This window comes from Bufo gargarizans, chromosome 3 (genome assembly GCF_014858855.1).
Source record: "Bufo gargarizans isolate SCDJY-AF-19 chromosome 3, ASM1485885v1, whole genome shotgun sequence".
NCBI lineage: Eukaryota > Metazoa > Chordata > Amphibia > Anura > Bufonidae > Bufo > Bufo gargarizans.
Window position 1 is genome coordinate 425,765,352 of NC_058082.1, and position 16,553 is coordinate 425,781,904.

Here is a 16,553-nt window from a genome sequence, read left to right on the forward strand (position 1 = left end):
GAGGCGTGTCCCTTCCCTGTTCCTCTGATAGGCTGCCGGCACTAGGCCGGCAGCCTATCAGAGGCCGGTGCAGGCGGCGCGATGACGTCATCGGGCCGCCTGAGCCGTACAGCGTGGGACACAGGTCGGAAGAGGCTGCATCTGTCACCACTAGACATCTGAGAAGCTCTGACAGACGTCTAGAACCTCCTCCTTGAGGTTCCTTTGTTTTGCTTTCATTTTCTCATCTCGTTAGCCTCTCTCAGCTGTCATGTAGTTGCACTGATTGCATCCCTTTAAATCCTTTTCCCATAGTGCATCACTTTGCGGTTTATACAACTTCCTGGAGTGTGTGCATGCTGTTCCTACTTCTGAGTCTTCTACAAGATAAGTTTTGTTCATTTATTTGTGTTTTTCTGTTTGCTGGATCCCAGGTGACCCTGACTCCCTCTGTATCTAGTTTAGGGAGCCGGTGGTCGTGTCCCCTCACTATTATAGGGTGTTCAGGTGTTATACAGTCGAGGTACGAGGATATGCGATCATCTACCATTGGGATTTTCACATAGGCTGAGCAGTCAGGGAGAGAGCCAGGTCTGATGCAGGGCTCTCCCTTTTTGTTCCTTAGTTTTGGATCCAGTCAGTCGTATATTCATTTTGTGTTTTCTAGTTTCCTGCACACCTTCCGTGACATTATAAACCGCCAAAACTGTCTCAAGCATGGATCCGGTTTTACTTTTGACTGAACGCATGCAGGGTCTTTCATTGGAGGTAGCAGATCTCCGTAAGACTCTTTCTCAGTTTCAAGTGACCGGTTCAGCTTGCGTTCATGGAGCTTGTTCTGAGCCTAAGATCTCGCTCCCTGATACGTTCTCCGGGGGTAGTGAGAATTTTGTGCGTTTTAGAGAGGCTTGCAAACTCCATTTTCGCCTTCTTCCCCATTCCTCTGGTGATGAAGAACGGAGGGTGGGGATCATCATATCACTGCTCAGGGATAACACTCAGTCCTGGGCCTTTTCGCTGCCGGTGGGGGCACGGCCCCTCCGTTCAGTGGATGAATTCTTTTTAGCCCTAGGTCAGATATATGATGATCCGGATCGTGTTGCTCTGGCTGAGTCTAGACTACGTCTTTTATGTCAGGGTAAACAATCCGCAGAGATATACTGTTCAGAATTTCGGAGATGGGCAGCTGATACTGGTTGGAATGATGCTGCACTCCGAAGTCAATTTTGCCATGGTCTTTCAGAGGGATTGAAAGATGCATTTGCCTTTCATGAGAGGCCTACCTCCTTAGACTCTGCCATGTCTCGGGCCGTTCGTATTGACAGGCGTCTTAGAGAGAGAGGAGAGATCACTCCTTCCTGTCATACTCAATCCCAGGACAGTGCGGCTCATTCTGTGCACAGGGGTCTCAGTCGTTGTCAACCCCTTCTGAGCAGGAGCCCATGCAGCTGGGTTTGATTGCCTCTAACAATAGAAGATTCAGCCCTCATGGGAAGGTTTGTTTCTGTTGTGGAGGTATAAATCATTTGGCAAATGTTTGTCCCTCTAGGAGATTCAGGCAGTTTTTTGAGAGTAATAAAGAAACAAAAAGGAAAAAATCCTTCAAAAATGTTCCATCTGTTACCATTGGCAGGGCTGATGCGGAAATTGAAGGTTTTCCGTTTGCTTGTAGTTCCCGTTTTGTCCTACCTGCCAGGGTGGCGCTAGAGAGCAAGAACATTTTTTGTGAGATTTTTGTAGATAGTGGAGCAGCTGTCAATCTCATTGATAATCAATTTGCTATAACTCATGGTTTCCAGGTATGCACTTTGGGAAAGGATATACCTGTTTTTGCTATTGATTCCGCTCCACTTTCTCAGAAATCATTAAAGGGCATAGTTCACAATATCCGTTTGATTGTGAGTGATGCTCATGTTGAGGATGTGTCATGTTTCGTCCTTAGCGGGTTGCCTACTCCTCTAGTGTTGGGGCTACCCTGGCTCACTAAACATAACCCCACCATTGATTGGCAAGCGAGGCAAATAAATGGTTGGAGTGACTTTTGCAGAGAGAATTGCCTCACGACATCTGTTTCTGAGGTTTCTACTAAGACTGTACCATCTTTTCTCTCTGAATTTTCGGATGTCTTCTCTGAGAGTGGTGTTCAGGACTTGCCCCCGCACAGGGAGTATGATTGCCCTATTAATCTCACCCCAGGCGCCAAGCTGCCTAAATCTCGTTTATACAATCTCTCCCAACCTGAAAGGGTCGCTATGCGTGCTTATATCTCTGAGAGTCTGAGAAAGGGACACATACGACCCTCGAAGTCACCTGTTGCCGCTGGTTTTTTCTTTGTTAAGAAAAAAAATGGTTCTTTAAGACCATGTCTGGATTTCAGGGAGCTGAACAGTATCACAATTCGTGACCCTTATCTGCTTCCTTTGATCCCGGACCTGTTTAACCAGATTGTTGGGGCTAAAGTTTTTTCCAAGTTGGATCTAAGAGGGGCATACAACCTGGTCAGGGTCAGAGAAGGAGACGAATGGAAGACGGCCTTCAATACCCCTGAGGGCCATTTTGAGAATTTGGTTATGCCTTTTGGTTTGATGAATGCTCTAGCCGTCTTTCAGCATTTTGTGAACAGCATTTTTTATCATTTAATGGGGAAATTTGTATTAGTGTATCTGGATGACATTTAGATTTTTTCTCCTGATTTCAAAACTCATAAGGAACACTTACGTCAGGTCTTGCTCATCCTGCGGGAGAATAAATTGTACGCTAAACTGGAGAAATGTGTGTTTGCGGTTCCAGAAATTCAATTTCTGGGGTTTCTTCTCTCCGCTTCTGGTTTTCGCATGGACCCCGAGAAGGTCCGCGCTGTGCTTGAGTGGGAGCTTCCTGAGAATCAGAAGGCGCTGATGCTTTTTTGGGGCTTTGCCAATTATTACAGAAAGTTTATTTTGAATTATTCCTCTGTTGTTAAACCACTCACTGATATGACTAGAAAGGGGGATAGATTTTTCCTCCTGGTCGGTAGAGGCGCATAAGGCCTTTTCTAATATCAAGGAGAGTTTTGCTTCCGCTCCCATCTTGGTACAACCTGATATTTCTCTACCCTTCATAGTTGAGGTTGATGCTTCTGAGGTGGGTGTGGGTGCGGTCTTGTCTCAGGGTCCCTCTCCTGCCAAATGGCGACCGTGTGCCTTTTTCTCAAAGAAACTCTCCTCCGCAGAGAGAAATTACGATGTGGGAGATAGGGAGTTGTTGGCCATCAAATTGGCTTTTGAGGAATGGTGCCATTGGCTAGAGGGAGCCAGACACCCTATTACCATGTTTACTGACCATAAGAATCTGGCCTACTTGGAGTCAGCTAAGCGTCTGAACCCGAGACAGGCCAGATGGTCTTTGTTCTTTTCCAGGTTTAATTTTGTTGTCACGTTCCGCCCTGGGGTTAAGAATGTGAAGGCGGATGCCCTGTCACGTTGTTTTCCGGGAGGTGGGAATTTTGAAGACCCGGGTCCCATTTTGGCTGAAGGTGTGGTGGTCTCTGCTCTTTATCCTGAATTAGAGGCAGAGGTTCAGGTAGCCCAGTCAGAGGCTCCTGATATTTGTCCTCCTGGGAGGTTGTTTGTGCCTCTCGCTTTAAGACACAAGATTTTTAAGGAACACCACAATACTGTCCTTGCTGGGCACCCGGGGGCAAGAGCCACAGTGGATCTCATCGCTCAGAGATTCTGGTGGCCGGCGCTTCGTAAGTCGGTTGAGGGTTTTGTGGCAGCCTGTGAGACCTGCGCTCGTGCCAAAGTCCCTCATTCACGGCCATCAGGTCCTCTCCTTCCCTTACCCATTCCTTCCCGTCCTTGGACACATCTGTCCATGGACTTCATTACGGACCTGCCTCGTTCTTCGGGGAAGACTGTGATTCTGGTGGTGGTGGACCGTTTTAGCAAAATGGTGCATTTCATCCCTTTTCCTGGCTTGCCTAATGCTAAGACGCTGGCGCAGGCATTTATTGATCACATTGTCAAATTGCATGGTATTCCTTCAGACATAGTCTCTGATAGGGGCACGCAGTTTGTTTCCAGATTCTGGAAGGCTTTCTGTTCTCGCTTGGGGGTTCGGTTGTCATTCTCTTCTGCTTTCCACCCGCAGTCGAATGGCCAGACAGAGCGCGTCAATTCAGAATCTGGAGACATATCTGCGCTGTTTTGTGGCGGAGAATCAGGAGGATTGGTGTTCTTTTTTGTCTCTTGCTGAGTTTGCTTTAAATAACCGTCGTCAGGAGTCCTCTGATAAGTCACCATTTTTTGGTGCATATGGGTTTCATCCGCAGTTTGGGACATTCTCGGGAGAGGGGTCTTCTGGTTTACCTGATGAGGACAGATTCTCCTCGTCTTTGTCATCTATTTGGCAAAAGATTCAGGATAATCTAAAGAGCATGAGTGAGAGATATAAGCGTGTGGCAGATAAGAGACGTGTGCCTGGTCCGGACCTGAATGTTGGTGATCTGGTGTGGTTGTCTACTAAGAATATCAAATTGAAGGTTCCCTCCTGGAAGTTGGGTCCTAAGTTTATTGGGCCTTACAAAATCTTGTCCGTCATCAATCCTGTTGCCTACCGTCTTGATCTTCCTCAGACTTGGAAGATCCATAATGTTTTTCATAAGTCCTTATTAAAACCTTATGTCCAACCCATTGTACCCTCGTCTTTGCCTCCTCCTCCGATTGTGGTTGATGGTAATCTTGAATTTCAGGTCTCTAGGATTGTGGATTCTCGTGTTGTCCGCGGTTCTCTCCAGTACCTCGTTCATTGGGAGGGTTATGGTCCTGAGGAGAGGATGTGGGTCCCAGTGACGGACATTAAGGCCACTCGTCTCATCAGGGCTTTCCATAGGTCCCATCCTGAGAAGGTGGGCTCTGAGTGTCCGGAGTCCACTCGTAGAAGGAGGGGTACTGTCACCACCAGACATCTGAGAAGCTCTGACAGACGTCTAGAACCTCCTCCTTGAGGTTCCTTTGTTTTGCTTTCATTTTCTCATCTCGTTAGCCTCTCTCAGCTGTCATGTAGTTGCACTGATTGCATCCCTTTAAATCCTTTTCCCATAGTGCATCACTTTGCGGTTTATACAACTTCCTGGAGTGTGTGCATGCTGTTCCTACTTCTGAGTCTTCTACAAGATAAGTTTTGTTCATTTATTTGTGTTTTTCTGTTTGCTGGATCCCAGGTGACCCTGACTCCCTCCGTATCTAGTGTAGGGAGCCGGTGGTCGTGTCCCCTCACTATTATAGGGTGTTCAGGTGTTATACAGTCGAGGTACGAGGATATGCGATCATCTACCATTGGGATTTTTGCATAGGCTGAGCAGTCAGGGAGAGAGCCAGGTCTGATGCAGGGCTCTCCCTTTTTGTTCCTTAGTTTTGGATCCAGTCAGTCGTATATTCATTTTGTGTTTTCTAGTTTCCTGCACACCTTCTGTGACAGCATCGCATCGCTGACATGGGGGTAAGTATAAGTGTTTATTTTATATGTGTACAATACTGGCGGCTACTGGCACATGATGGGGGGAGGAAGGGCTCTGGCTACTGGCACATGATATGGGGGGGGCTCTGCCTACTGGCACATGGGGCTCTGGCTACTGGCACATGATATTGGGGGGGTCTGGCTACTGGCACATGGGGCTCTGGCTACTGGCACATGATATGAAGGGGTCTTGCTACTGGCACATGGGGCTCTGGCTACTGGCACATGATATGGGAGGGGCTCTGGCTACTGGCACATGATATGGGAGGGGCTCTGGCTACTGGCACATGATATGGGGGGGCTCTGGCTACTGGAACATGGGGCTCTGGCTACTGGCACATAATCTGATATGGGGGGGCTCTGGCTACTGGCAGATGATGGTGGGGGGGCTATTGTTACTGGCACATGATTGGGGGGCATCTATGGGGCACATTTTACTGGCACATTATTGGACATCTATGGGGCACTTATTACTGGCACATTATTGGGTGGCACTATTAGGGGCACTTACTGGCACATTATTGGTGGGCACTATAGGGGCATCTACTGAGGCCACAAAGAACGGGTATTTTATATGGGGGCTCTGTATAGGGGCATTTTATACTGGGACACATTATGGTGGGTACTATGGGGAAGGGGGGAGAGGAGTACTATGGAGTCATCTACGGGGCACTAAGAAGGGGAATTTTATATTTGCAAATTATGGGGGACACTGATGGCATCTACTAGGGCACGATATATGGGGCATTTTATACTGGTACATTATGGGGGGGCACGAGGAGGAAGGTGGGAGAGGAGCACTATGGGGGCATTTACTGGGGGCACTATATAGGGGTATTCTATACTGGCACATTATGGGGGCACTATGGGGACATTAGCTCAACTGGGGGCATTACAAGGGGGTATTTTTTGCACTGTCACATTATAAGGAGAATTATTTCTACTGGGGGGGCATTATGGTGGCTTTATTACTCCCCCATGGTATGACCCCCTAGTAGCAGCACCAGCCTCTGCCTGCTCTGCTATCCCTCTGCCCCTTCTCTAAATCCTTATTATAAAATCTTTCTCATTAGGATAAAACACATCATCAGCTCCGCCGAGCCCCCGGCCAAAGTGTGGAAGTGGCGTCCGAGATCCCCAAGGGCCAAGCCAAGTAATTGTAAGTTTTCATGTGAAATATTTTTGTTATACACATATAGCCTACACTGTGCAACACAATATACAGTATACCTCTACACTGTGCCCCACAATATGCAGTATACCTCTACACTGTGCCACACAATATACAGTATACCGCTACACTGTGCCACACCATATACAGTATACCTCTACACTGTGCCACACAATATACAGTATATCGCTACACTGTGCCCCACAATATACAGTATACCTCTACACTGTGCCACACAATATACAGTATACCTCTACACTGTGCCCCACAATATACAGTATACCTCTACACTGTGCCACACAATATACAGTATACCTCTACACTGTGCCCCACAATGTACAGTATACCTCTGCACTGTGCCACACAATGTACAGTATACCGCTACACTGTGCCACACAATATACAGTATACCGCTACACTGTGCCCCACAATATACAGTATACCGCTACACTGTGCCCCACAATATACAGTATACCGCTACACTGTGCCACACAATATACAGTATACCTCTACACTGTGCCCCTCAATATACAGTATACCTCTACACTGTGCCCCACAATATACAGTATACCTCTACACTGTGCCACACAATATACAGTATACCTCTACACTGTGCCACATAATATACAGTATATCGCTACACTGTGCCGCACAATATACAGTATACCGCTACACTGTGCCCCACAATATACAGTATACCTCTGCACTGTGCCCCACAATATACAGTATACCGCTACACTGTGCCACACAATATATCGCTACACTGTGCTACACAATATACAGTATACCGCTACACTGTGCCCCACAATATACAGTATACCGCTACACTGTGCCCCACAATATACAGTATACCGCTACACTGTGCCACACAATATACAGTATAGCGCTACACTGTGCCACACAATATACAGTATACCTCTACACTGTGCCCCACAATATACAGTATACCGCTACACTGTGCCACACCATATACAGTATACCGCTACACTGTGCCCCACAATATACAGTATACCGCTACACTGTGCCACACAATATACAGTATACCTCTACACTGTGCCCCACAATATGCAGTATACCTCTACACTGTGCCACACAATATACAGTATACCGCTACACTGTGCCACACCATATACAGTATACCTCTACACTGTGCCACACAATATACAGTATATCGCTACACTGTGCCCCACAATATACAGTATACCTCTACACTGTGCCACACAATATACAGTATACCTCTACACTGTGCCCCACAATATACAGTATACCTCTACACTGTGCCACACAATATACAGTATACCTCTACACTGTGCCCCACAATGTACAGTATACCTCTGCACTGTGCCACACAATGTACAGTATACCGCTACACTGTGCCACACAATATACAGTATACCGCTACACTGTGCCCCACAATATACAGTATACCGCTACACTGTGCCCCACAATATACAGTATACCGCTACACTGTGCCACACAATATACAGTATACCTCTACACTGTGCCCCTCAATATACAGTATACCTCTACACTGTGCCCCACAATATACAGTATACCTCTACACTGTGCCACACAATATACAGTATACCTCTACACTGTGCCACATAATATACAGTATATCGCTACACTGTGCCACACAATATACAGTATACCGCTACACTGTGCCCCACAATATACAGTATACCTCTGCACTGTGCCCCACAATATACAGTATACCGCTACACTGTGCCACACAATATATCGCTACACTGTGCTACACAATATACAGTATACCGCTACACTGTGCCCCACAATATACAGTATACCGCTACACTGTGCCCCACAATATACAGTATACCGCTACACTGTGCCACACAATATACAGTATAGCGCTACACTGTGCCACACAATATACAGTATACCTCTACACTGTGCCCCACAATATACAGTATACCGCTACACTGTGCCACACAATATACAGTATACTGTACACTGTGCCACACAATATACAGTATACCTCTACACTGTGCCACACAATATACAGTATACCTCTACACTGTGCCACACAATATACAGTATACCTCTACACTGTGCCACACAATGTACAGTACACCTCTACACTGTGCCACACAATGTACAGTATACCTCTACACTGTGCCACACAATATACAGTATACCTCTACACTGTGCCACACAATATACGGTATACCTCTACACTATGCCACACAATATACAGTATACCTCTACACTGTGCCCCACAATATATAGTATACATCTACACTGTGCCACACAATATACAGTATACCTCTACATTGTGGGGCACAGAAAGTACAGTATACCGCTACTGTGCCCCACAATATACAGTATACCGCTACACTGTGTCACACAATATACAGTATACCGCTACGCTGTGCCACACAATATACAGTATAGCGCTACACTGTGCCCCACAATATAAAGTATACTGTACACTGTGCCACACAATATACAGTATACCTCTACACTGTGCCACACAATATACAGTATACCTCTACACTGTGCCACACAATATACAGTATACCTCTACACTGTGCCACACAATATACAGTAAACCTCTACACTGTGCCACACAATATACAGTATACCTCTACACTGTGCCACACAATATACAGTATACCTCTACACTGTGCCACACAATATACAGTATACCTCTACACTGTGCCACACAATATACAGTAAACCTCTACACTGTGCCACACAATATACAGTATACCTCTACACTGTGCCACACAATATACAGTATACCTCTACACTGTGCCACACAATATACAGTATACCTCTACACTGTGCCACACAATATACAGTATACCTCTACACTGTGCCACACAATATACAGTAAACATCTACACTGTGCCACACAATATACAGTATACCTCTACACTGTGCCACACAATATACAGTATACCTCTACACTGTGCCACACAATATACAGTATACCTCTACACTGTGCCACACAATATACAATATACCTCTACACTGTGCCACACAATATACAGTATACCTCTACACTGTGCCCCACAATATACAGTAAACATCTACACTGTGCCACACAATATACAGTAAACATCTACACTGTGCCACACAATATACATTAAACATCTACACTGTGCCACACAATATACAGTATACCTCTACACTGTGCCACACAATATACAGTATACCACTACACTGTGCCACACAATATACAGTATACCGCTACACTGTGCCACACAATATGCAGTATACCGCTACACTGTGCCACACAATATACAATATACCTCTACACTGTGCCCCACAATGTACAGTATACCTCTCCACTGTGCCACACAATGTACAGTATACCTCTACACTGTACCACACAATATACATTATACCGCTACACTGTGCCACACAATATACAGTATACCTCTACACTGTGCCACACAATATACAGTTTCTTCTGTATGAACATCCACAAATTAAATCTCCAGATTTAATACGGGACGTTAAAGTCAGCAAGTGTCATGGGGGGGGGGGGTCCCTTATTGTTTTTCGCCCCCGGGCCCCATTTCACCTAGAACCGGCCCTGGCAGTATTGCAGGGGAATGTCATATATGTGATATCTGCAACCGCACAGGTGACTTACAGGTAAGGATATAATGAAGGTGACCTATATATTCTCTAGATTTTGCAGCATATGGACTACAGTTGTGTCCTTTGCTGGTGGTTGCTGTTTCTTTAAATACACTGAATTAATACTTGAGTAGTTATTTGTGTTTGTCTTACGTAGTTGTATAAATTAAGCTGTATATATCTTGCAGGTCACAATGCCCTCCATCGTGATAATAGACTGCTGTGGTTGGTTGCATGCATGAAATTCTTCTTGACCGTGAGATAGAGGGTGAAGGAATGTCTTCGGCTGGGGCCACATGGTGACCTTCTGTGGCGCTACTGTCTACTATAGATCTGTGTTTCTTAAACTTTTGCTGACTTACTGTTCTAGCACTGAAGTCTTCTCGTCCAGCCAATGCTGAGAACAGCACATCACATCAGAGGGGGGTGGCTGACCCAGCCGAAACTGCTTGATGCACTCATAGTTTTGGGTCTTGTGAAGCTGCCTTCCTTGCTCACAAATAAATGTAATGCACAAATCAGGATCTAAGAAAAACCAAGGCTTCTGGTTCCTTAAGTAAGTATACTGCTCCCCCGCTCCCCACTACTACTATGGCAACCAGGACTTTAATAGCGTCCTGGCTGCCATAGTAACACTGAAAGCATTTTGAAGACGGATCCGTCTTCAAATGCTTTCAGTACACTTGTGTTTTTCCGGATCCGGCGTGTAATTCCGGCAAGTGGAGTACACGCCGGATCCGGACAACGCAAGTGTGAAAGAGGCCTTAGAGTGAGGAGATTTTAACAGGACGGATTTCTGCTTACAAACAATCCAGGTGGAGGGCAGTGGATGTGGAAGAATTGGGTGAACTCCAAAAGATATACTATGTACCCGGGGGACATTGTTGCTTGTTTACATAGTAAGAATAAGTATTTTTGGAAATGTAATTTGATAGAGGAAAACCCCTTTAATTCACACCAATCACCATCAAGCTGTTATTAGCAGATGCTTTTAACTCCCGTAAGGCTACTTTCACACTGGCATTTTTGCTTTTCCGTTTGTGAGACCCCCTGATCATTGGCCCACCGGAAAATTTCCCTGTAAGGTCTATGGCCAGTCCACTCCCAATCACACCCATAGAAACAACCCCTGATATCTATGTTTTTGTAATTTGCACCATAGTGTTTTGGTAAGACAGTTGTACCTGAAGATCCCCTAATGTTCCTTTCAGGTGTTGTACCACTGTGTCTATTTAAAAGGTTTTTAATTAACCCCTTAAGGTCCAGGTCAATATTTGTTTTTGTGTTTTTGTTTTTTGTTCCCCACCTTCCAAGAGCCATATAATTTACCATAGCTTGTATTACAAAAAAAAAAATCTTCCTTATTGTGCTGGTCGGTAAATTTTTTAACATTCTATATTATGTTTTAGAACATTAAAAAATGTATACACCTTTAAAAAATATATTGTAATAACCAAAACTGTTATTTTTCCATCAATAGAGCTGTGTTAGTGCTCTTTTTGGCAGGGTTAGGCTACTTTCACACCTGCGCTTTCCCTTTTCTGCTATTGAAATCTGTCATAGGATCTCAATAGTGGAGGAAAACGCTTCAGTTCTGCCCCCATTCATTGTCAATGGGGACAAAACAGAAATGAACGAAACGGGGTGAACCAGAATGCATTCTGTTCCGTATTGTTCCGTCATGACACACAATGTAAGTCAAAGGTGTCGGATCCGTTTTCTCGGACACAAAAGAAAATGGCTCCATCCCCCATTGACTAATTACAATGGTTTTAGTGAAGGAGCCGTCATGGCCATTTCAGAGATAATACAACTGGATCCGTTCATAACGGATGCAGACGGTTGCATTATCATGAAGGCAGCGTTTTTGCTGATCCTTGATGGATCCAGCAAGAACTCAGATGTAAAAGTAGTCTTAGCTGTAGTTTTTAATAGTACAATTTTGGGGTGCATATGAACTTTTGATCACCTTTTATTGAATTGTTTGATCAATGTGACAAAAAACAGCTGGCAAAAACTTTATATTTTGACATGATATTTTAATAGCTTGGACATTTCTGGAAGCGGGGATGTCAATGATGTTTTACTATTTATTTATTTTTACGTGTAAAATTTTACGTGATTTGATTTTTTTTGTGTTTTTCATATTTTTTAAAACATTCTTTCACTTTTTCACTGTGCTTTTTAGTCTCCTTCGGGGACTTGTACATGTGATCTTCTGATCGCTTGTCCCATAGACTACAATAGAATATTATTGCAGTCTGTGATTTTCACAAGCTGCCTATCAAGGCATGTTACAGCAGTAGGTGTAGAACCACTGTGTCAGCGCTTTATCCTATTGGATCCCTGGTATTTACCCTTTAACTCGTAGTCCTGGTCTGATTGATAGCTGACCCCTGGGGTCAAAGACACTCATGCACTGGACCACAGTAAAAAGCAATCATATAGTCAGTAGCAGGCCAAGGTCAGGGTAGGCTGAGTACTTATAAATACGTGATACAGATCTGAGGTCAGGGCTGGCAGCAGAGGGCCACAATGTTAGACAGGCACCGGTCAGGAAGGGCAGCTGGGAGGCAGAATCCGGTAAACAGGCATAGGTCGATACACGGGTGACAAGAAAACAACTGCTTTAGCAGGGACTTGGCAAACTAGGAACCTAATTTCTCCGGCAAGGAAATAAGGACAGCACAACAGTCTTATAGAAGCCGTGCAACTGCACACAGCAAGGAGAGTAGGTGAGTGGTGGTAGCAGAAATGGAAGTAGTAATATTCCTAATAGAAGAATTAGTTGATTAATTGATGTCCATTCACTGCTATGGGACTTCCAAATATAACCAAGCAAACTCACTATTTTCAAGAGTACCATATCAGTGAATGTAGAGGATGCTGAACATGTGCTTTGTGCTTTCCATTTACTACGGGGTCCAGTTCTTGACGTTTATGGCACATCCTATCAATATGCCATAAATATCCTATTATTTAACATGAATAATATAACTAGACTGTGGAGAAAAAGATATGGATAGCACATTCACTTGCCATGCACTGATTTAAAGCTTCTCAGCATAATTTACAAACATTTTCAGCCAGGCACTTCGTATATGTCTTCATCAAAATGCATACGCCCACTCACCACATCAAAGTGTCCTTTACTGAGTGGGTCCCTACTCTAATTTGGCAGATACTATGTGAGCATTTAACCACCTCCCGTCCGCCCATTGCATATAAACGTCCGGGAGGTGGATCTCTATGTCTGAATGCACGTTTTAAAACGTCCATTCAGACATCGCAGCTGCTGATTGGGTTGCCCGCTGTCAGTGACAGCAGGGCAACCCTTAGAGAAGGCAGGGACAGTGCCCAGGTGTCCCTGCCTTCTAGATCGCTGTATACACTGTATCGCTGTATTATGCTGTACAGCCTCTCTGGGGGGTGCATTTCTCCTGTAACTGGGGCTACAATGTCAGCCCCAGTTACAGGAGAAATCAACAGTGAAAAAAAAAAGTGAAGTAAATTTCCCCCAGAGGTCTTGTATGACCTTATGGAGGACGAAAAGTGTTAAAAAATAAATAAAGGTTTCACATGTAAAAAAAAAATAAAAAATAGAAAAAATAAAATAGACATATTTGGTATTGCCGCGTCCGTGATGGTCGGCTCTATAAATATATCACATGATCGACCCAGTCTGATAAACACCCAAAAAAATTATAAAAAACGGTGTAAAAAAAAGCCATGTTTGAACAAAAGATCCAATTACCCGATAAACAAGCGTTTTGCATTTAGACCACAAGATCATCGCTAAGGAGTGTTACGGGCGACGCTGGTTAGCAATGATCGTTTCAATTGTCGGGTACAATTGACACAATTATTGATTACAATCAATGTTATTCACCTCACCTGCAAGTGGGTGAAATATACTGCACAGCAAGTATCGTACACATAAAAGCAACCCCTGACATCTGTGCTTTTATTTGCATTTCAGAGTTTTGTTAAGACAGTTGTACCTGAAGATCCCCTAATGTTCCTTTCAAGTGCTGTACCACTGTGTCTATTTAAAAGGTTTTTAATTAACCTTAAGGACAGCATTTTTGTTTTTTACTCCTCCCAATTCAAGAGCCATAACTTTTTAAATGTTCCATTCACACAGCCATATGAGCCTATTTTTGTGGGACAAGTTGCATTTTTTAATGCCTCATTTTCAATTATCATAGAGTATTGTAAGATCCTCACCTGCTTTGCACTCCAGGGGAGCCAAGAGGGGTCCTCGTGGAGTTGCGGGACAGGTTATGCGTGTCTCTGATGCACCAGCGCTGACCCCTTTGCGAGCCAGTGCGGAGATGCGTTCGCGTGGACATCGGAGGGGAGGACCGTCGGAGTCCCGGGGACAGAGTGGCCAGGCGAGTGACAAGACGCCGCGGCCAGGGTTGTCTCCGGTGTCTCCTGCGACTTCCGTTTCCGCATCTGGGTCCACGCGCTCGCATACTCGCGATGAGTCAATCATGCGTCCGTGCGTACGCACGAGGGCAGGTTCGCAAAGGGATACACGGTCGCGAGTACGCGCTTCTTATGCACTTCGTCGACCAGTGGCGCATATTATACTGACTCACAAGAGCAAAGTGGATTAGGGAGCCAGCCATGGGTTAATCAACTTGTGATTGCCTTAGGCCTTGTACTCAGGTGCAGGGCAATTTGTTCACCTATGGTAGTGGACACTTGGCACCCTGGGATTGGTCAGCAGGCATTTAAAAGGAGGTCTCTCAGGGTGATCAGTGCCCACTGTTATTTTCCCTCAACCAGGTATAGGTCACAACTCCTAGTGACTGAAGACTGCCAGGAACTTTGTCCTTACAGCGGACCCAAGATCTGGAGTGACTCGACTGCCAAGTGCACAGCATCATTCAGCACTGGTTGGGACTATTCCTGGAATCTCCTTGCCTGGTTTTTTTGTTATTATTCCTTGTTACCAGCAAGTGTCCTGGACGTTTATGTTTCTGGTGAATAAACACCTTTTTGCTTTCATCACTGGCCTGTTTGTTGGTGCCTTGCATTACAGAACAGTGGGCCCAAGTGGGCCATGGACAAGATCCAGCAGCAGCTGAATGAATTAACAGGAGCCGTTAACCTGCTGTTCCAACGACGCCCAAATATACCAGCAGCCGCTGCAGCGCAAATCCAAGAGCAACTGACAACTGTGATGGAGGAGGTTCAGCAGCTTATCCAGGGAGCCTCAGCACTACCCGTCACTATCGCAAGGCATCAAACAGAACCTAAGATCCCTCTGCCTGACCCCTTCACAGGAGAGCGACAGGAGTTCTTAAACTTCAGGGACTCCTGTCTCCTTTATTTCCAGTTACGACCGATGGCTTCTGGCACTCTCAGGCAGAGAATTGGGATTGTAATGTCACTGCTACGTGGAGGCCCCCAACGTTGGGCATTTAACTTGCCTCAAGACCATACAGCTTTTTCGTCAGTGGATGCCTTCTTCGAGGCTATGGCTGTGATTTACGATGACCCGGATCGTACTCGCACCGCAGAGACCAATCTTGAGCATATTCAACAAGGCCGCCGCCCAGCTGAAGAATACGCTGCAGAATTCAGGCGATGGGCAGCTTTCACCACCTGGGGCGACGCAGCCCTACGCCATTGCTTCCGTTTGGGACTTTCGGTTGCGGTCCGGGATCTTCTTTTGGCCTTGCCTACCCCCTTCTCGTTGGAAATGGCTATCTCTCAGGCAATCGATGCCGACAGGCGAATCCGCGAGAGGCGAGTGGAACGGTCGTCTCGGTTTTCATCCTCTCGACCACATCCGGGGCCTCTAAAATCGGCCGAAGAGCCAATGGAGGTTGGATCCTCCCATCTCACACAGGCAGAACGAGCTCGTCGCCAACAGAAAGGCCTGTGCCTATTTTGCGGGAAGTCTGGACACCTCGTTAAAACCTGTCCCCTCCTGCCGGCGGGAAACAAATGAACCTAGGGGGCATAGAGGAGAACCCCCTAGGTGCTATTATCCCTCCTCCAAGCCGGGTGATGGTATCCATATCCTTACGGTGGCAAGACAAGGTCCATGAGTTGTCAGCACTAATCGATTCTGGGGCCGCTGGGAATTTTGTGGACTCAACCTTGGTTCGTCGACTTGGCATCCCGTTGATCCAGCCGAAAACCACCATGTCAGTGACCGCGATTGATGGTTCCCCTCTTCAAGATGGTCGTGCAGTGTGGATGACTCCGGGAATACAGGTAACGGTGGGGGCTGATCATCGGGAGACCTTAAGCCTTTTTGTCCTTGACATGCCATCCA